Source organism: Mauremys reevesii, linkage group 14 (genome assembly GCF_016161935.1).
Source record: "Mauremys reevesii isolate NIE-2019 linkage group 14, ASM1616193v1, whole genome shotgun sequence".
Classification (NCBI taxonomy): Eukaryota; Metazoa; Chordata; order Testudines; family Geoemydidae; genus Mauremys; species Mauremys reevesii.
In genome coordinates this window covers 33,235,469-33,253,183 of record NC_052636.1, presented here as the reverse complement: position 1 = coordinate 33,253,183, position 17,715 = coordinate 33,235,469, and the positions used below count along the sequence as shown (strand labels likewise).

The window sequence follows — 17,715 nt, the reverse complement described above, 5'->3', positions numbered from 1 at the left end:
GTCTCCTTCTCCAGGTCTCTCTCTGAGGACTGAGAGAGTATTCGGGTTCACGGACGTGAGCGCCAGGAGGAACCTCTTTCGAGTTTTCTCCTTCCCTTTAGTGATTTTACTAGAAAACAGCCGTCCCTGTTTAGAAGGTAAGAGCCTCCTGGAGGTTTGAAACCTGTTCAGTCTGATCCATCTGGTGACAGGTCACTTCCTTCTCTATACCTCAGGCTCCTCCCCATCTGCCCAATGGGAACAGGGACAGTTCTCGAGCTCTGGGCAGTTGTGAGCCTGAGTGAGATAAGGGCGATAAAGCCCTCTGTGAAGGAGAAAGGGAGTTTCACGGTGTTTAGCCCAAGGAATTCTAAAATTTGCTAAAATGTCTAGTCTATGGAAACAAGAAATGGTCAGCCAAAATTTTTAACCATTGCCTGTTCTAAATCCCATTCAGGGATGTGAGTCTCCATCTTTTAGGTACCTGGGGTTCTTTGCCAGCAGGAGAGAAGAGGTTCCTGCCTCCATTTTGTGGCTTTAACAAACCAGGTGTTGTGCCCCAGTTCTGCCTAGAACGAACGCTCCTTGAGTAGGGTGATCCCCAGGAGTAGCTCAAACCTCCAAAGTGCCTGGCCAGGGCAGGACATTAGCACAGCAAGGGAGGGTGTGGCAATGACATCACAAAGGTCTTTTTCAGGACCTCAGACTATTGGTCCAAGTTAGTGGGGAGGTGGTGACCTCACAGAGAGATGCTGACATCAGCCAGGCAGGACAGGGGCGAGGGGCCAGGGAAACCTCAGAGACCCTGTGGCTTTGCTTCAGCAAGTCTCCTTCTCCAGGTCTCTCTTTGGGGACTGAGAGAGTATTCTTCACGGACGTGAGCGCCAGGAGGAACCTCTTTGAGTTTTCTTCCCTTTTAGTGATTTTACTAGAAAACAGCAGTCCCTGTTTAGAAGGTAAGAGCCTCCTTGAGGTTTGAAACCTGTTCAGTCTGGTATCAGAGGGTAGCCGTGTTAGTCTGGATCTGTAAAAGCAGCAAGGAGCCCTGTGGCACCTTATAGACTAACAGACGTTTTGGAGCATGAGCTTTCGTGGGTGAATACCCACTTCTTCGGATGCAAGCAGTGGAAATTACCAGGGTAGGTGTGTATATATAAGCAAGCAAGAAGCAAGCTAGAGATAACGAGGTTAGATCAATCAGGAGGATGGGGCCCTGTTCCAGCAGCTGAGGTGTGAAAACCAAGGGAGGAGAAACTGGTTCTGTAATTGGCAAGCCATTCACAGTCTTTGTTTAGTCCTAAACTGATGGTGTTAAATTTGCAGATGAGCTGGAGCTCAGCAGTTTCTCTCTGGAGTCTGGTCCTAAAGTTTTTGCTGTAAGATGGCCACCTTAAAATCTGCTATTGTGTGGCCAGGAGGTTGAAGTGATCTCCTACAGGTTTTTGTATATTGCCATTCCTAATATCTGATTTGTGTCCATTTATCCTTTTCCTTAGAGACTGTCCAGTTTGGCCGATGTACATAGCAGAGGGGCATTGCTGGCATATGATTGCATATATTACATTGGTGGACGTGCAGGTGAATGAACCGGTGATGGTGTGTCTGATCTGGTTAGGTCTTGTGATGGTGTCACTGGTGTAGATATGTGGGCAGAGTTGGCATCGAGGTTTGTTGCATGGGTTGGTTCCTGAGCTAGAGTTACATGGTGCAGTGTGCAGTTGCTGGTGAGAATATGCTTCAGGTTGGCAGGTTGTCTGTGGGCGAGGACTGGCCTGCCACCCAAGGCCTGTGAAAGTGTGGGATCATTGTCCAAGATGGGTTGTAGATCCCTGATGATGCGTTGGAGGGTTTGAGCTGGGGACTGTATGTGATGGCCAGTGAGTCCTGTTGGTTTCTTTCTTGGGTTTGTCTTGCAGTAGGAGGTTTCTGGGTATACATCTGGCTCTGTTGATCTGTTTCCTTATTTCCTCGTGTGGGTACTGTAGTCTTGAGAATGCTTGGTGGAGATTTTCTAGATGTTGGTCTCTGTCTGCGGGGTTAGAGCAGATACGGTTGTACCTCAGTGCTTGGCTGTAGACAATGGATCTTGTGGTGTGCCCAGGATGGAAGCTGGAGGCATGAAGGTAGGCATAGCGGTCTGTAGGTTTTCGGTATAGGGTGGTGTTAATGTGACCACCACTTATTTGCACCGTGGTGTCTAGGAAGTAGACCTCCCGTGTAGATAGTTCCAGGCTGAGGTTGATGGAGGGGTGGAAGCTGTTGAAATCATGGTGGAATTTTTCCAGAGTCTCCTTCCCATGGGTCCAGATGATGAAGATGTCATCAATGTAGCGTAGGTAGAGAAGGCGTGAGTGGACGGGAGCTGAGGAAGCGTTGTTCCAGATCGGCCATAAAAATATTGGCATATTGTGGGGCCATGCGGGTGCCCATAGCGGTGCCACTGATCTGGAGATATATATTGTCATTAAATTTGAAATAGTTGTGTGTGAGGATAAAGGCACAGAGCTCAGCAACCAGTTGTACTGTGGCATCATCAGGGATACTGTTCCTGACAGCTTGTATTCCATCAGTGTGTGGGATGTTTGTGTAGAGAGCCTCTACATCCATGGTGGCTAGGATGGTGTTCTCTGGAAGGTCACCAATGCATTGTAGTTTCCTCAGGAAATCAGTGGTGTCACGGAGATAGCTGGAGTGCTGGTAACATAGCATTTTATTCAGGTCATTCAGTGTCTGAAATTCAAGATCCGATGGTTAGTTTGAAAATGAGGGCTCTTGGGTCCTATTCCCAACTCTGCCACTGACTGGCCGTGTGACCTCAGACAAGTCAATTCTCCTTTCTCAGCCTTAGCTTCTCCCTCTTTCAAGTAGGGATAATAATGATCTGCTCCTACCTACCTCACGGTGGGTGGAGGCAGGGCCGGCTCTAGGTTTTTTGCCATCCCAAGCAAAAAAAATTTTGGCTGCCCCCACCCCAGCCCTGGGCTCCCCACTGCACCTCCCTGCCACCCCAGACCTGGGCTCTGCCCCCTCCACCTGCACCCCCTGCCAACTCAGGAGGTGTGTGTGGGAAATCCAGATCTTTCCACCTTATTCCAAATTCCTACTAAGGCGCCACTTTGGGGGAATGTGCTCAGTGGGGGAGCGGCAGCCCCCCCTGCTCCCCCTAGCTACGCTCCTGCTTGTGGGAGCCCCTGCAAGACCCAGGGCCTGGGGCAAATTGCCCCACTTGCCCCCGCCTCTGGGCGGCCCTGTTAGCAGCTCTTCTGGGAGCGCAGGGGAGGAATGACTCCCCCTTCTCTAGCTTCTCCCCGTGGGGCTCTGGGGAGCAGGGAGGGTTGTGTGACAAATTCCATCCAACTCCCCCTTTGATCCAAGCTGAGGGGCGTCTCAGTTCTGCACGATCCCCTTGGCAGGGCCAAACAAGGGATGTTTTCCACTGCCCAGGAGACCCCAGCCAGGGACCCAAGGCAGCCCCAGACTTTCCCTTTCTTCCTTCAGGGAAATCAAGTTCAAGTTTTACAAGGAGCTAAAGAAGCCTCAACCCTGCATCTGAATTAATGTCAATTTCTCACTGCCTGACAGAAACAAATGTCATTTCAATCCCACATAAGTCTACTTCAGTCATTCCTCAGCCCGATTCCTTCACCCTCCTGCCTTAGCTTAGGGCATTGTGCCACCCTGTGGGCATTTCATGTCCCTTCTCAGTTTCACACACAGACACAATTTCCTTTGCATGGATCCATGAACAGCAAAACTCCTGTGTCTCTTGTCTGAGCCAGGGCATTCGATTCCATTGAAACCTTCTCTCCTGCAATGGCAACGGTCAAACAGAGGGGACATGGCCACCTTCAGCCCTGGCAGTGAGATATTCCCTCTCCTCTTTCTTCATGCTGATGTTGTTATTCCATAAAACATGAACCATGGAATAAAAAGCTGAGTTTACTCCAGGGTGAGGAAAGAAAGGAGCCACCAACTCCCAAAAATCTCAGTGCCCCAGAGAAAAGCTGCCCTGTTATTGGAACTAATGATGTGCTGGAGCTATGTTGGGAAAAGGGACTGTCTGAATTGCCAAGGCAGGAAACGAACAATCTACAGCAACATCATTAACCACAGACACACTCTAGCCATGCTCCAGCCAGTGGGGAAATGGGCAGGAATTCATAACGTCAACTATAAAATGATACACATCTAGAAATAGTATAATTATAATCAGCCAATCAGAACCTCTCCATAGACCCCTTACGCTACAACCTTTCTACAATATTGGCTACAAATAGAACAGCGGTCGCAAGGGTGATCTATACGGTTACAGATTATGTCAATAACGTCACAGGAGGTGACACGGCATCAGTGAGACTGATACTGGAATACTGCCTCCAGTTTTGGTGTTCTCGTTTGAAAAAGATGTTGTGAAATTGAGCTGGGGCAGCAAAGAGCCACCAAATGTTCTGAGGGCTGGAGAAAATGCCTTCTAGGGAGCTATTGAAAGAGCTCAACCTGTTTAGCTTATCAAAAGAAGATTGAAAGGTGACTTCATTGAAGTGCCTTCAAAGAGAGAAAATATTGGGTATTAAAGGGCTCTTGAATCGAGCAGAGAAAGGCATAACAAGACCCAATGGCTGGAAGGTGAAAAGAGACAAATTCATATTACAACTAAGGCACAAATATTCAACAGTCAGGATGATTCACCACAGGAACAAGCTACCAAGGAAAGTGGTGGATTCTCCATTTCCTGATGTCATTTCATGAAGACTAGATGCCTTTCTGGAATGTGTTTGCCCCCAAAGTAGCTCTTGTGTCATACAGGAGGCCTGTGATATGCAGGGGGGGTCAGATTAGATGCTCTAATGGTCTCTTCTGGCCATAAAGTCAACTAATTTCTGAAAAATTGAGTGTAGCAGTGGGAGCAGCGTCTGATGTTTTCCTGTCTAGCTGGCTTGCTGCCTAGAATGAACGCTCCTTGAGTGGGATGATCCACAGGGAGTAGCTCAAACCTCCAAAGTGCCTGGCCAGGGGCAGGACATTGGCACAGCAAGGGAGGGGTGTGGCAGTGACATCTTAAAGGCCTTTTGCAGGACCTCAGACTATTGGTCCAAGGTGGTGGGGAGGTGGTGACCTCACAGAGAGATGCTGACATCAGCCAGGCAGGACAGGGGCGAGGGGCCAGGGAAACCTCAGAGACCCCCGTGGCTTTGCTTCAGCAAGTCTCCTTCTCCAGGTCTCTCTCTGAGGACTGAGAGAGTATTCGGGTTCACGGACGTGAGCGCCAGAGGAACCTCTTTCGAGTTTTCTCCTTCCCTTTTAGTGATTTTACTGGAAAACAGCCATCCCTGTTTAGAAGGTAAGAGCCTCCTCGAGGTCTGAAACCTGTTCAGTCTGATCCATCTGGTGACAGGTCACTTCCTTTCTCTGTACCTCAGGCTCCTCCCCATCTGCCCAATGGGAACAGGGAGAGTTCTCAAACTCTGGTCAGTTGTGAGCCTGGTTCTGACCTGGGTCCCACGTCCTCTGACACAGGATCATGTGCAGAACATGGGAGCTCTGGCTTGTCCTAAATGCTGTAGAGTGTGAGTTCCTGGGAAAGGGCAGGGGGGTGGGAGCAAGAGGAGAAAGGCAGAGACATTGGAGATGAGGAATTGGGGGGAGAAGAGAGAAAATAAATGATTGAAGCAGAACAGGTGTCCCAACTCCATCAGGCTCATCACAGGTGTTCACAGAGCTGGGGAGCTGCAGGTTTTCCAGTGTCAAGTCTGAACTTTGATTCTAACAATGTGCATTGAAATATCAAGAGGATCTCCACATACCTGATCTCTTCCCCCCTCCCCTTTTTTGTATTAATTTTTATTTTTACGTGTTTGGCTTAACCGTGATCTTCCCTTTCCCCACCTGTATTGCAATTTGGGGTTATGTTTATTGTGCCTCCCTTTGTTCATGTCATTATAATTGTAACAGCAAAGGAATCTGCAGGAGCAAAACTGACTCAAAACTTCATTTCCCACCATGCAGGAACATCCTACAAACAGCTCACGCAGCTGGAATTATAACATGCAAGGCCAGGGGATGGGAGATGCAGGTTTCCAAGGGTTCTGTCTTTCTCAGATGACACATTCCAGCCCCTTGTGTGCCTCCATCCTGTATGACCTGCTGGACTTTGACACATTTATTATTTCATTCTCTAGATAATGTGATTGTAACACAACGTGACTGAAATTAAACCACTTCCAGATGAGGAAACAACAAAGGAGAAAAGCCATGATTGCATTGGCTGGGAATCAAACCCAGATCAAGTGCTTGGAAGGCACCTATGCACACCACTATACCACCAATGCACCTGGCAGGAGTAGTTTTCCTGCAGGCTCTGTGTGCTGGCAGAGGGAGTAACACATGACCACAGAGTTAGTGAGCAGGGTGGATGGGCTGGAAGCTACCTGACAGCTGGGAGCAGAGTTAGGATCCCAGAGTGACTGAAAGGGAGCGAAGGTGAAAACAGATCTCACTGGGAGCTGGCCCCACACCCGTCCCGCCCTAGGAGAGGGGAACTGAAGCTCAACTTCAATCACAGAAAACTCTTCCCTGAGAAGGAAGGGGACAGCTTGTTTTAAAGACCAGGTTTGTGATTGTTCCTGCTACGTACGGAGGGGCTGGGTAGGGCTGATTCCAGCCCCGACTCTGGGAGGATAAGGAACAAATTCAGGCTGCCAGTGAGGGAGGGAGATGATCTTTTGACAGTGACGGACGCCTTGTCCTAAAGGCCTTTGTCTGCCCCCTTCCAGTGACTATTTGGTACAGGAATGCAGCCCCCACTCCTGGGTCTCTCCTGGGGAAATAATGTTTCTGTGCAAAACACCAAAGCTTTTAACAGAAAGGAAGAAAAGGAAATGGCCACATGATGGGACTAGCACATAAGGAATGAAACACACATGGGCGGCGAGTTATATACCCACATGGTGCCCGGGTACCAGCAATATTCAGAGCCCTGGGGCCCAGCTCCACCAAAGTTTGGGGCCGGGTCTCCCCTCTGGCCCCACCTGCCACCCCCCGTGCTTCCCCCGAGTGTCCCCCGGATCCCCTTGCTGGCCCCATGCCTGTCCCTGGGCCCCAGAGGGAGCAGAGCATCCCTGCCTCTTCCATGCAGCTCCATGCTGCCTCCTGCAGCAACTGCTGCCACAGGGTCCTAGTGCCCCACTTCCCAACTCACTGCCAGGGCAGACTGACTCTGAGCCTGCCCTTCCACCTCAGACCCTTCCCTTTTCCAGCGGGACCTCCACCATCACAGCCCCCACCCCTGCAGTCACCACTCCTGCCCCATGCTGGGCAAGGAGACAGCCCCATCCCCACCCCCAGTGAGGCTATAGTCAGGGGCAACAGCAGGGAGGAGGTGCATGCAGCACCCATAATGGGGAGGCGAGGAGATTCCTGGACCTGAGAAGGGCCCTAGGAGCACCTGCAGTGACAGTGGTGGGAGTGAGTGTGCTGCTGGGGGCGGGGGGAATGAGGGGTTCCTCCCCCAGAGCTTGCTGCTGCCAGCAGGGAACGGGCTGGGGGGAGTCCTCCTTTCTGGCCCTTGTCCCGGAGCAGCCTGCCTGCACCCCAAACTCATCCCCAGCCCTGCCCCACCCCAGAGCCCACACCCCAGTCAGAGCTTTCACCCCACCACCACATCCTCAACCCTCTGCCCCAGCCCTGAGCTCCTCCCACACCCCAAACCTCCCATCCCCAGTTCCAGCCAGAGTCCTCATCCCCCCGCACACCCCAACCTTCTGCTCCAGCCCTGAGCCCCCTCCAACACCACAAACCCCTCATCTCCAGCCCCAGATAGAGCCCTCACACACCCCTGCACCCCAACCTCTGCCCTAGTCCTGAGCCCTCCCACACCCCAAACACCTTATCCCCATCCCAGACACCGCCCTCATCCCCCTGCACCCTAACCCTATGCCCCAGCCCTGAGCCTCCAACACCCCAAACCCCAGACTCAGACAAAGCCCTCACCCCCCACACCCCTACCCTCTGCTCTAGCACTAAGCATCTCCCACACCTCAAACCCATCATTCCCAGCCCCAGCCAGAGCCCTCATCCCCCTGCACCCTAACCGTCTGCCCCAACCCTGAGCCCCCTCCGGCCTCATGAACCCCTCATCCCCCGCCCCACCACACAGCCATCACCCCACACCCCAACCCTCTGCTATAGCCCTGAGCCCCCTCCCACACTCCAAACCTCTCATCCCCAGCCACACCCCAAACTCCCTCCCAGAACCTTGGGCGGGTGGGGGGCGGAGTTTGGGCAGGTTCTGGGCACCACCAACATTTCTACAAACCTACCGCCCATGGAAACACAAGATGCTTCTCCCATGTGCATTGACTTTTAACCTTGTTTGTGGTGGTGTTGTATCCATGTTGGTTCCAGGGGTCCCCTGGGGCACCGGGCATTGGCCACTTTCGGGAGAGTGGGCTAGATGAACTGGTCTGACTCAGTGTGGCTGTTCTTATGTTCTAACTGCTGGTTATGGAGGAGACGACCTTCCAGGCTACACAGAACTGAAGAAGGGTGCTGGGTTAGCTCCACAGCTTGTCTCTTTCACCAACAGAGGTTGGTCCTCTGCAAGCTCTTACCCTCACCCGCCTTGTCTCTCTTGGACTCTGAAAAGTGTTTTCTCTCCACTCCCCTTTGAGAGAATTTAAGTTTCCCTTTGGGCAACTATCAGGCTGAAGCAATTGTATTGACTGTGACACTAGAATTGAAGATTTAATATTATAAATAAATGAGTCTAAACCTGAGGTTCTGGTCTTCACATTGGTTTTTCTAACTCCATTCCCAGTTCTCTTCTAGAAAGGCCTCCAGGCTGCCTGCCCAGCCCAGCAAAGTGGCCAGGAGAAAGCCCACACTGCTGCTCTTTCAGGTAGTTGAAGGCTGCTATCAAACCCCCCTCACTCCGTCAGTCCCCAGGCTGTAGCAGTGCCTGGGATTCTTCCGTCCTAAATGCAGGACTCTGCACTTCTCCTTGTTGAACCTCCTCAGATTTCTTTGGGCCCAATCCTCCAATTTGTCTAGGTCACTCTGGACCCAAACCCTGTCCTCCAGCACTTGGATTCTTTACATGCTTTCACAGAGCAAAGAGCACATGTTCCGTGATTTCACAGGGCAGAGTTTTGTGCTATTGGGAGCTTTCCCTGTGTGGATTTGACAGGTGGATCAAAATAGAGACATATTGTGACCCTCTCAGGGTGCTGAGGGCTGTGAGTCTCCTTGTTGGCACCTTGCACAAGGAAGAGGGAGTTTGGCATTTGGCAGCTGGATGTTAGTGACCAAACTCACCAGCCTGCTGGAACTCAAGGACCCTCCTCTGAGCTACAGCAGCCACCTTAACCCTTGAGTTCCTTCAATGTGTCCCCCTCTGGGGTCCAGCCCGGATCACCAGATACTCGGTGAAATCCCAGATCCTCTCTTCCCCAAGTATCCCAGGTTACTAGTTTTACTGTGGACCATTGCTACTGTATCTCACACAGCACCTGAGTACAGTTATCGAACAAGCAAAAAATTTATTTCACAACGGATAGAGATTTAAACAAACAAACGTGAGTGATGGAAACCAACTGTTACCAACTAAACAAAGGCAGAAAATGATAGTATAGAAAGGCCAGCACAAAAAACAGAGAGAGGAACAATAAGATACTAAAAGGACAATGATTGGAACTCTCCATTTCTCTCAGTCTTTGGACTGATGGGTAGTAGAGCTGTAGCAACAGTTGAGGAACCAGGGTAAATTAAATCTAAGGTTTGAGCTGCTAGTGAAGCATTTTCCACACTCACGGCATTCCTAGGGCTCTCCTCCGTGGATTGTTTGATGCCTAATAAGGTGCGAACTGCGATTGAAGGTTTTCCCGCACTCAGTGCATTCAAAGGGCCTGTCCCCTGTGTGGATTCTCTGATGTTGAGAAAGGTTTGAGCTGCTAGTGAAGCTTTTCCTGCACTCACCGCATTCGTAGGGCCTCTCTCCTCTGGGGATTGTATGATGCCTAATAAGGTGCGAACAGCGATTGAAGGTTTTCCCGCACTCACTGCATTCATAGTGCCTGTCCTGTGTGGATTCTCTGATGTACAGAAAGGGCTGAGCTGTGAGAGAAGGTTTTTCCACACTCACTGCATGTATTTTTTCTCTTTCGCCTGAGGATATCCTGCTGTGTTGTGGTTTCCATGAGGACCTCCTGAGTTCCCCAACAGGAAATAAATTTATCCACTTTCTTCCCTGGCTGGTTTCCTTGATCTGTTTTTGGTCTGTGCTGAATCTCCCAGGATTTTCCCTGCTCATGACTCCTGGACACATTCCTTTTCGATCTTTGCGATAATGTTCTGTTTTTACCCACTGGCTCAACATTTTCAGGCTGAGAATTCTGCTCCTCTTTCTCACATGCCATTGCATCACCTGCTGTGACAGAGACAGAAACCTCAAACAGGGATGGAAAGGGGAAGACCAAACAAAAACAAGTGCTGAAGACAGGTCAAATAAAAATCAGGAGCTGAACTCCCCCAAACTCTTCCCCCAAATAGGAGAGAGGAGGGGGATGAATTCAGCCTTCACATCCCATCCAAATACGCAGGGGGAAGGGAGGAAGCTACTGCCTGGTGTCTGCTAGATTTATAGGAAGCCATGAACTATATTTACCCTGAGGATATGACCCCTGCTAGGGACAATAATGAACTGAGAGACCTCCTAAGGGCTTTTTTGGGCATTCCAGATGTTTCCTTCAGGCACTTACAGATTCTGAGGTGGTTTAATGTTTCCTCACCTATGCAGGGAGATCTCAGGATCTCTCTTTCCTCTGACCGCTGGAGGTCTGGGACCCATGGCTCTTCCCCTTGTTCCAGCTGGGAGATCACATCACGTTGGAAAACTAGAAACCCTGCTCAGATGAAAGAAAACAAAGGAGTTCAGTTGATTTCAAAAGACTTGGTCATAAAAAAACAAACATTCTATTCATTTAACTTCAGTGCCTAGTGTGACCTGGTGGGCCAGGGGCAGTTCTCACTGAAAATGCCAAAGTTAGGGCAGGCTGAAAAAGGGAGAGCAGATGCTCCCAGAACTGCTGGTTAACACTGAAATTAAACTCACTGACCAGTCACCAATTGGGTTATCGAGAAGCTGAAAAAAGAAATCACACAGCCCCCTTTATTGCATCCCAGTTCTCTGACTCCCAATCAGCAGCGAGGTCCAGTACAGTGAGAGGTTATTTAAAAACTCTGCTCACATAAACAAAGTGTTCCTCTGACCCCAAAGGGTCAGCCACATCACCAGGTCACTATAGGTTTGGATATTACCCAAAATTCCATCCTTCCAGCCAATCCTTTAGCATCTAAACTAAAGGTTTAAACAAAAGAAAGACAGAAAGAAGTTAAATGGGAAAGCAGTCAGATACATTCCAAAATGGATATATCAGGTTCTTAGCAGTATTGGTGAGTTGCTGGCTTGAAAGTCCGTCTGGAACACATCCACAGTTTGGATGGGTCATTCAGTCCTTTGTTCCAGGGTTCAGTTTGTAAAGAAGTTGCTCCAGAGGTAGGAAGGGGGATTGAAGACAAAATGGAGATGATGCAGCTGCCCTTTATATTCCTTTTGCCATGTGGCCTGTACTTCCTGTGTTCCAAACACAAGTTTCACAGCAAATGGCATGGAAAAGCCTTGAAGTTCTCATTACACAGGCATACCCCAGCATGTCTTGCTGACTCAATAGGTGTATCCCTTGGTCCTTTCCATGGGCTCATTGTACAGCTGATGACCCTCAATGGGCCATCAAACAGGGTAGGCAGTGCTGATGCCAATATCTCTGGGGGTGTCACCCAGAAACACTGCACCAGTCTGGAAATACAGATATACCCTACATATCTATAACTCACAATACAAAGGTGATACAAACATAGAAACAAAATTATCATACTTGGCAAATCATAACATTTTCACTGACACCTTACATGGCATATCTAGCATGATTCATTGCAATTTTATCAGATTATTTTATTATTTTATTATTAATACCAAAGTGTCTCACAATTCCATACAGTGTCACACTTGGTAAACCAGTGAATTCCCAGGACCAGTTCCCCAGGTCCTGGAAGATGCCGAACACTATGCTTGTGAGGGATTGAAATACCCACATATCTGCTGGGAACACACACACACACACACACACACACACACACACTGTATCTGTCTACACCCCTGTGTTCACTCTTCTAGAAAATTATGATAAATTTTGTATACAGTATGGCTTGTGAGGTATCATTTGAAAGAACAGAGGGAACAGGAACCCTTACCCAGCGAGGTCACATTCTCATAGTTCTCCTGCATGACATCCCTGTAGAGGGCTCTCTGAGCGGGGTCCAGCAGAGCCCACTCTTCCCTGGTGAAATGCACAGCCACCTCCTCGAAGGTCACCGTCCCCTGAAACAGTAAGAGTCCAACACTCAGGACCTCTTTCCCCACTCACAGCCCCACTATTTGTGGCAGAGAGAAGCGAATCAAATGGAAGCTCTGGGTGGATTGCAGTCAACAGAGTCCCACCCCGACCCCGCTCAGAGTATCCAACAAATACCAGGGTGAGGGGACGAAGAGAGAGCCCCTTCTCTCCCAGCAGATCCATCACACACCTACTGGCCACCAACTGATACAGGAGATGGAGCCCCTAGCAGGGTCCAGGGAGAGCTCCCTGGTAGGAAGCCCAATAACCTCCCCATTGTGAGGAGCGGGATATGAAGGGAGAGGCAGCTCCAATAAACCTGGGTGCCCCCTTCATAGCTCACAGCAGCCACTGGTTAGTGAGCTCAGGCTCCAGCACTGGGAGTCTGGTCAGTTTGACTAGCTCCATGTAGGTGGGCTATTTTCTTTCTTCACAAATTAGGGCATTTCCACCTCCCAACCTCCTGGGTCTGTTCCTAGAATCTAGGCCACTTATTAAATAACTCCCAGCAGGTTTGCCACACCCTGGACTCCTCCTTTCCCCAACCTGTGAATTTCCTGCCCCGCTCCAACCTCCAAACCAGACTGTGCAAACCTTCCCAACTCTGGTGTATTTGCTCTCCCTCTCCTCCAGCAGGAACCCACCAGCAACCCACCGATAATCTCTACCTGAGTTGGCTCCACTGCTGCCATTTCTCTTCCCTGTCTCACGCCAGGCTGGGATGAGCTGGAGCAAAACATGGACGCCATTCTGCAGCCTGTCTGAGGAGAAGGGCAGTTGTGGGGTTTCAGAACCGGTTTTAGTTAATTACACATCAGAATTCCCCCAGGCCCCTTCCCTGCAGACAGACACCCTAGATTCTGCCATGCTGGGAAATGCTCAGTCTGTTTATTACAATGTTGACCTGGCCCCTGCTGCCAGGCTAAGCCCAGACACATTTTTAACCTCCCTTCTCCCTCCCCTCACCCCCTAACAAAGTCTCTGAACACAAGGCTAGAAAAGAGCAGAACCAAAGGAGTCACTGTGGGGGATTCCCTCAGACACTGACCCCACGGCAGCCACACCCCAGCAGAGGGAATATGGAGTCAGGAACTGGCTTTTCCTCTCTCTGATCCTTGTTTTGTTCACTGGAAAGTGGTTCTGCCCAGGGATGCAGCAATACATGTGTCTGGGTGGACTAGAGAGCTGGAAATCTCTCCCCGCTCATTTCAACCACTGCCGCTTTCAGTCTCTCCTTCCCCTGTCCTCTCTCCCTGCCCCTCTGGCTGGGACAGTCCCATTCCTGGGGGCTTTGCTCTCCCATGGTTGGATTTTCTCCTGGCAATTGCTACTGGGAGGAGAAATGAGGAGGGGCTGTTTGTGCAGAGTCACTTTCTTGCCAGTCCCCAGCACTTTCCCTGAGGTCTGTCAGTTACCTGGAGACTCTGGCTCAGAATTTAGTATTAACAGGGCCCAGGGCTGCCCTAGGGGGCTAGGACCAGCTGGAGAAAGTCATCCCCTGGGCCAGGCAAAGAAGCAGCTTTAATTAAGGTCTCTTCCCAGCACAGAACCCCCACTGGTGGAGCAGCAGCTGCTAAGCCTGGTCTCCCAGATCACAATGGAGGCTGCAGCGTCTGACCCAGGAAGCTGAACCCCAATATCCTGAGCAGAGAGGGACAGAGCGTTTGAGCAGCTTCCCTCCTTTAGCTCTCTGGGGAGAGCAGCTAATGAGAGCCCCTCCTCACAGGGAAAATTGCTGATCTCATTCGCCCCACTGTCGATCCGGAGTCACTCCTTGTCTTTCCATACAGTGACTCTGGATTAACAATGGTCTCAATCATAGAATCATAGAATCTCAGGGTTGGAAGGGACCTCAGGAGGTATCTAGTCCAACCCCCTGCTCAAAGCAGGACCAAACCCAACTAAATCATCCCAGCCAGGGCTTTGTCAAGCCTGACTTTAAAAACCTCCAAGGAAGGAGATTCCACCACTTCCTAGGTAACCCATTCCAGTTCTTCACCACCCTACTAGTGAAAAGTTTTTCCTAATATCCAACCTAAACCTCCCCCTCTGCAACTTGAGACCATTACTCCTTGTTCTGTCATCTTCTACCACTGAGAACAGTCTAGATCCATCCTCTTTGGAACCCCCTTTCAGGTAGTTGAAAGCAACTATCAAATCCCCCCTTATTCTTCTCTTCTGCAGGCTAAACAATCCCAGTTCCCTCAGCCTCTCCTCATAAGTCATGTGCTCCAGCCCCCTAATCATTTTTGTTGCCCTCCGCTGGACTCTCTCCAATTTATCCACATCCTTCTTGTAATGTGGGGCCCAAAACTGACACAGTTCTCCAGATGAGGCCTCACCAGTGCTGAATAGAGGGGAATGATCACATCCCTTGATCTGCTGGAAATGCCCCTACTTATACAACCCAAAATGCCATTAGCCTTCTTGGCAACAAGGGCACCCTGCTGACTCATATCCAGCTTTTCGTCCACCGTAACCCCTAGGTCCTTTTCTGCAGAACTGCTGCCCAGCCATTCGGTCCCTAGTCTGTAGCAGTGCATGGGATTCTTCCGTCCTAAGTGCAGGACTCTGCACTTGTCCTTGTTGAACCTCATCATATTTCTTTTGGCCCAATCCTCTAATTTGTCTAGGTCCCTCTTATCCTATCCCTACCCTCCAGTGTATCAACCACTCCTTCCAGTTTAGTGTCATCTGCAAACTTGCTAAGGGTGCAGTCCACACCACCCTCCAGATCGTTAATGAAGATATTGAACTAAACCGGCTCCAGCACCGACCCTTGGGGCACCCCACTTGATACCAGCTGCCAACTAGACATGGAACCATTGATCACTACCCGTTGAGCCCGACCATCTAGCCAGTTTTCTATCCACCTTACTGTCCATTCATCCAGCCCATACTTCTTTAAGTAGCTGGCAAGAATACTGTGGGAGACTGTATCAAAAGCTTTGCTAAAGTCCAGAAATAGCACATCCACTGCTTTCCCCTCATCCACAGAGCCGGTTATCTCCTCATAGAAGGCAATTAGGTTAGTCAGGCATGACTTGCCCTTGGTGAATCCATGCTGACTGTTCCTGATCACTTTCCCCTCCTTTAAGTGGTTCAGAATTGATTCCTTGAGGACCTGCTCCATGATTTTTCCAGGGACTGAGGTGAGACTGACTGGCCTGTAGTTCCCCGCATCCTCCTTCTTCCCTTTTTCAAGCTGGGCACTACATTAGCCTTTTTCCAGTCATCCGGGACCTCCCCCGATCACCATGAGTTTTCAAAGATAATGGCCAATGGCTCTGCAATCACATCGGCCAACTCCTTCAGCACCCTCGGATGCAGCGCATCCGGCCCCATGGACTTGTGCTCGTCCAGCTTTTCTAAATAGTCCCAAACTACTTCTTTCCCCACAGAGAGCTGGTCACCTCCTCCCCGTACCGTGCTGCAGAGTGCAGCTGTCTGGGAGCTGCCCTTGTTCGCGAAGACAGGCAAAAAGCATTGAGTACACTAGCTTTCTCCACATCCTCTGTTACTAGGTTCCCTCCTCATTCAGCAAGGGCCCACACTTTCCTTGACTTTCTTCTTGTTGCTAACATATCTGAAGAAACCCTTCTTGTTACTCCAATGAAACCAGAGTTCAGAAAGAATGAGTCCAGAACGCTGTGGAAGGGACCATTGTGTGGCAGTGCTGACCCCTTCCCACCTCCCTCACCCCTAGATCTAGGACAAGGACTGACAATGGACTGGACAATCTAGGACAATGGAACTGGAAGTTCCTGCAGTTTTCAAGAGGGGAGAAGAGCAAAATCTGTGATTTCACCTCACAGGGTTTGATAAGTGGCTGAAAGTGGCCGGGAATGTCGGGCAGTGCTTGGAGCCAGGATTCTGGCATAAGCTAATCAGGGAGAAGAAGCGAGGTCAGGAGCAGCCCCCAGAGCCCCAGCCAGCCCCCAGATATTCCCTGGGACCCAGCCCCAGAGTCCCCGGCCAGGACCCCAGATACCCTCAGAGCCCCACCGGCCAGAGAACCCCCACCAGACCATCACTGCCAGGTTGGGAATCCCAAAGGGTTCCCCCCACCACGAGACCCCAACAGCCAGAGACCCCCCCAAAAGGGACCCCCACTGGGACCGCAGTCCCTCACTGCCTGCCTCGGATCCACCCCCCCCCTCCCGCCGGCGCTGCCCGGCCCGTTGCCTGGCACCCCCACCACCCCCCCGCCGGATCCCCTGATGCTGTACAGGGGCACCCCTGGCCTAGCGCCAGGATTCTCCCACACACACTCTGGGCACTGGGCAGGGCAGCCAGCCCAGGAGTCTGCGGGGGAAGCCCAGACAGAGCCCCTGGCATAGCACCAGGCTCCCTCTAACCCCCTGGCCCGCCTCCCCAAGAGACGCCCACCCCGGCTGTTCTGCAGCCACCAGGCCCCCAGCGATACCCACCTCCAGGACCCACAGCCTCAGGGCTGGGCACATCACAACCACCCCCTGCAACCCCAAAGCGCCAGACCCCCCCCACCGCCCTAGGGTACCCCCTGCCCAGCCACCCAGAGGCCTCCCCCCACCACAATCCCCTTCAGCTGCTATCTCCCACAGCCCCACCCCACCCAGCAACACTGTTACCTCACAGTGCCTGAGAAGTGGATAGAAAGTGACCACCGCCCCCTGCTGGCCAGTCACACAGGCAGAGGGAGCCCTGGGGGATGCTTCCTTAACAGGAAAATGGAAAACCTGGAGGGACAAAATAGGTAAGAAATGTCCATGCCTGTCACTAGCAAATAATGGCCACCATGGATCCACCCCAGAGGTGGCTGCATCTTAGCACTGCGGGAAGCAGCCCCTCACAGAGGCCATTTGCCATGGGGTTTGGGATACTTCTGGACCCACACTGCACTCAGAGTGACCTCCTCATCCCGTGCCAGCTGGAGAAAAGAAAAGGGTCCAGCCAACTCTTCTGTTACCGGTTGGGAACCACTGATCCCCAAACAGGGGGAGACCTCTGGCTTTGATGAGTATTAAATATCTGGCTGGTCTCTTTCTTCGGCAAACATTTTAACAGAGGTAAAGGAGGGAACAAATGATTCGCAAAGGAGTCGGGAAAGATGATCTCTGGGCAATTTAACCCCCTACAACATCCAGGATGGAGAAGAACTCAGGGCAACAGGTTCCCTCGAAGGAAGAAGTTGCTGGGATTTAGAAACACGGGGAACAGCCCCAAACCCGAGAGGATTTTTAACTGACATTTGATAATGACATAGAAAGAGGCAAAACCTGAGCTTTGAGAGCAACGTTCAGAAATG

At 50.9% G+C, this 17,715-nt stretch overlaps 1 protein-coding gene and 1 non-coding gene across 2 annotated transcripts in view; one reads left to right on the top strand and one right to left on the bottom strand.

The window, feature by feature from the left end:
- Positions 1–17,715, top strand: part of LOC120381594 (zinc finger protein 850-like) — a gene marked incomplete at its 3' end in the record, with an annotated part of 191,239 nt that overhangs the window by 145,023 nt on the left and 28,501 nt on the right. The gene's annotated exons all lie outside the window — the stretch shown is intronic.
- Positions 6,237–6,308, bottom strand: TRNAG-UCC. The gene has a single exon. It is a non-coding gene; the product is annotated as a tRNA-Gly (tRNA).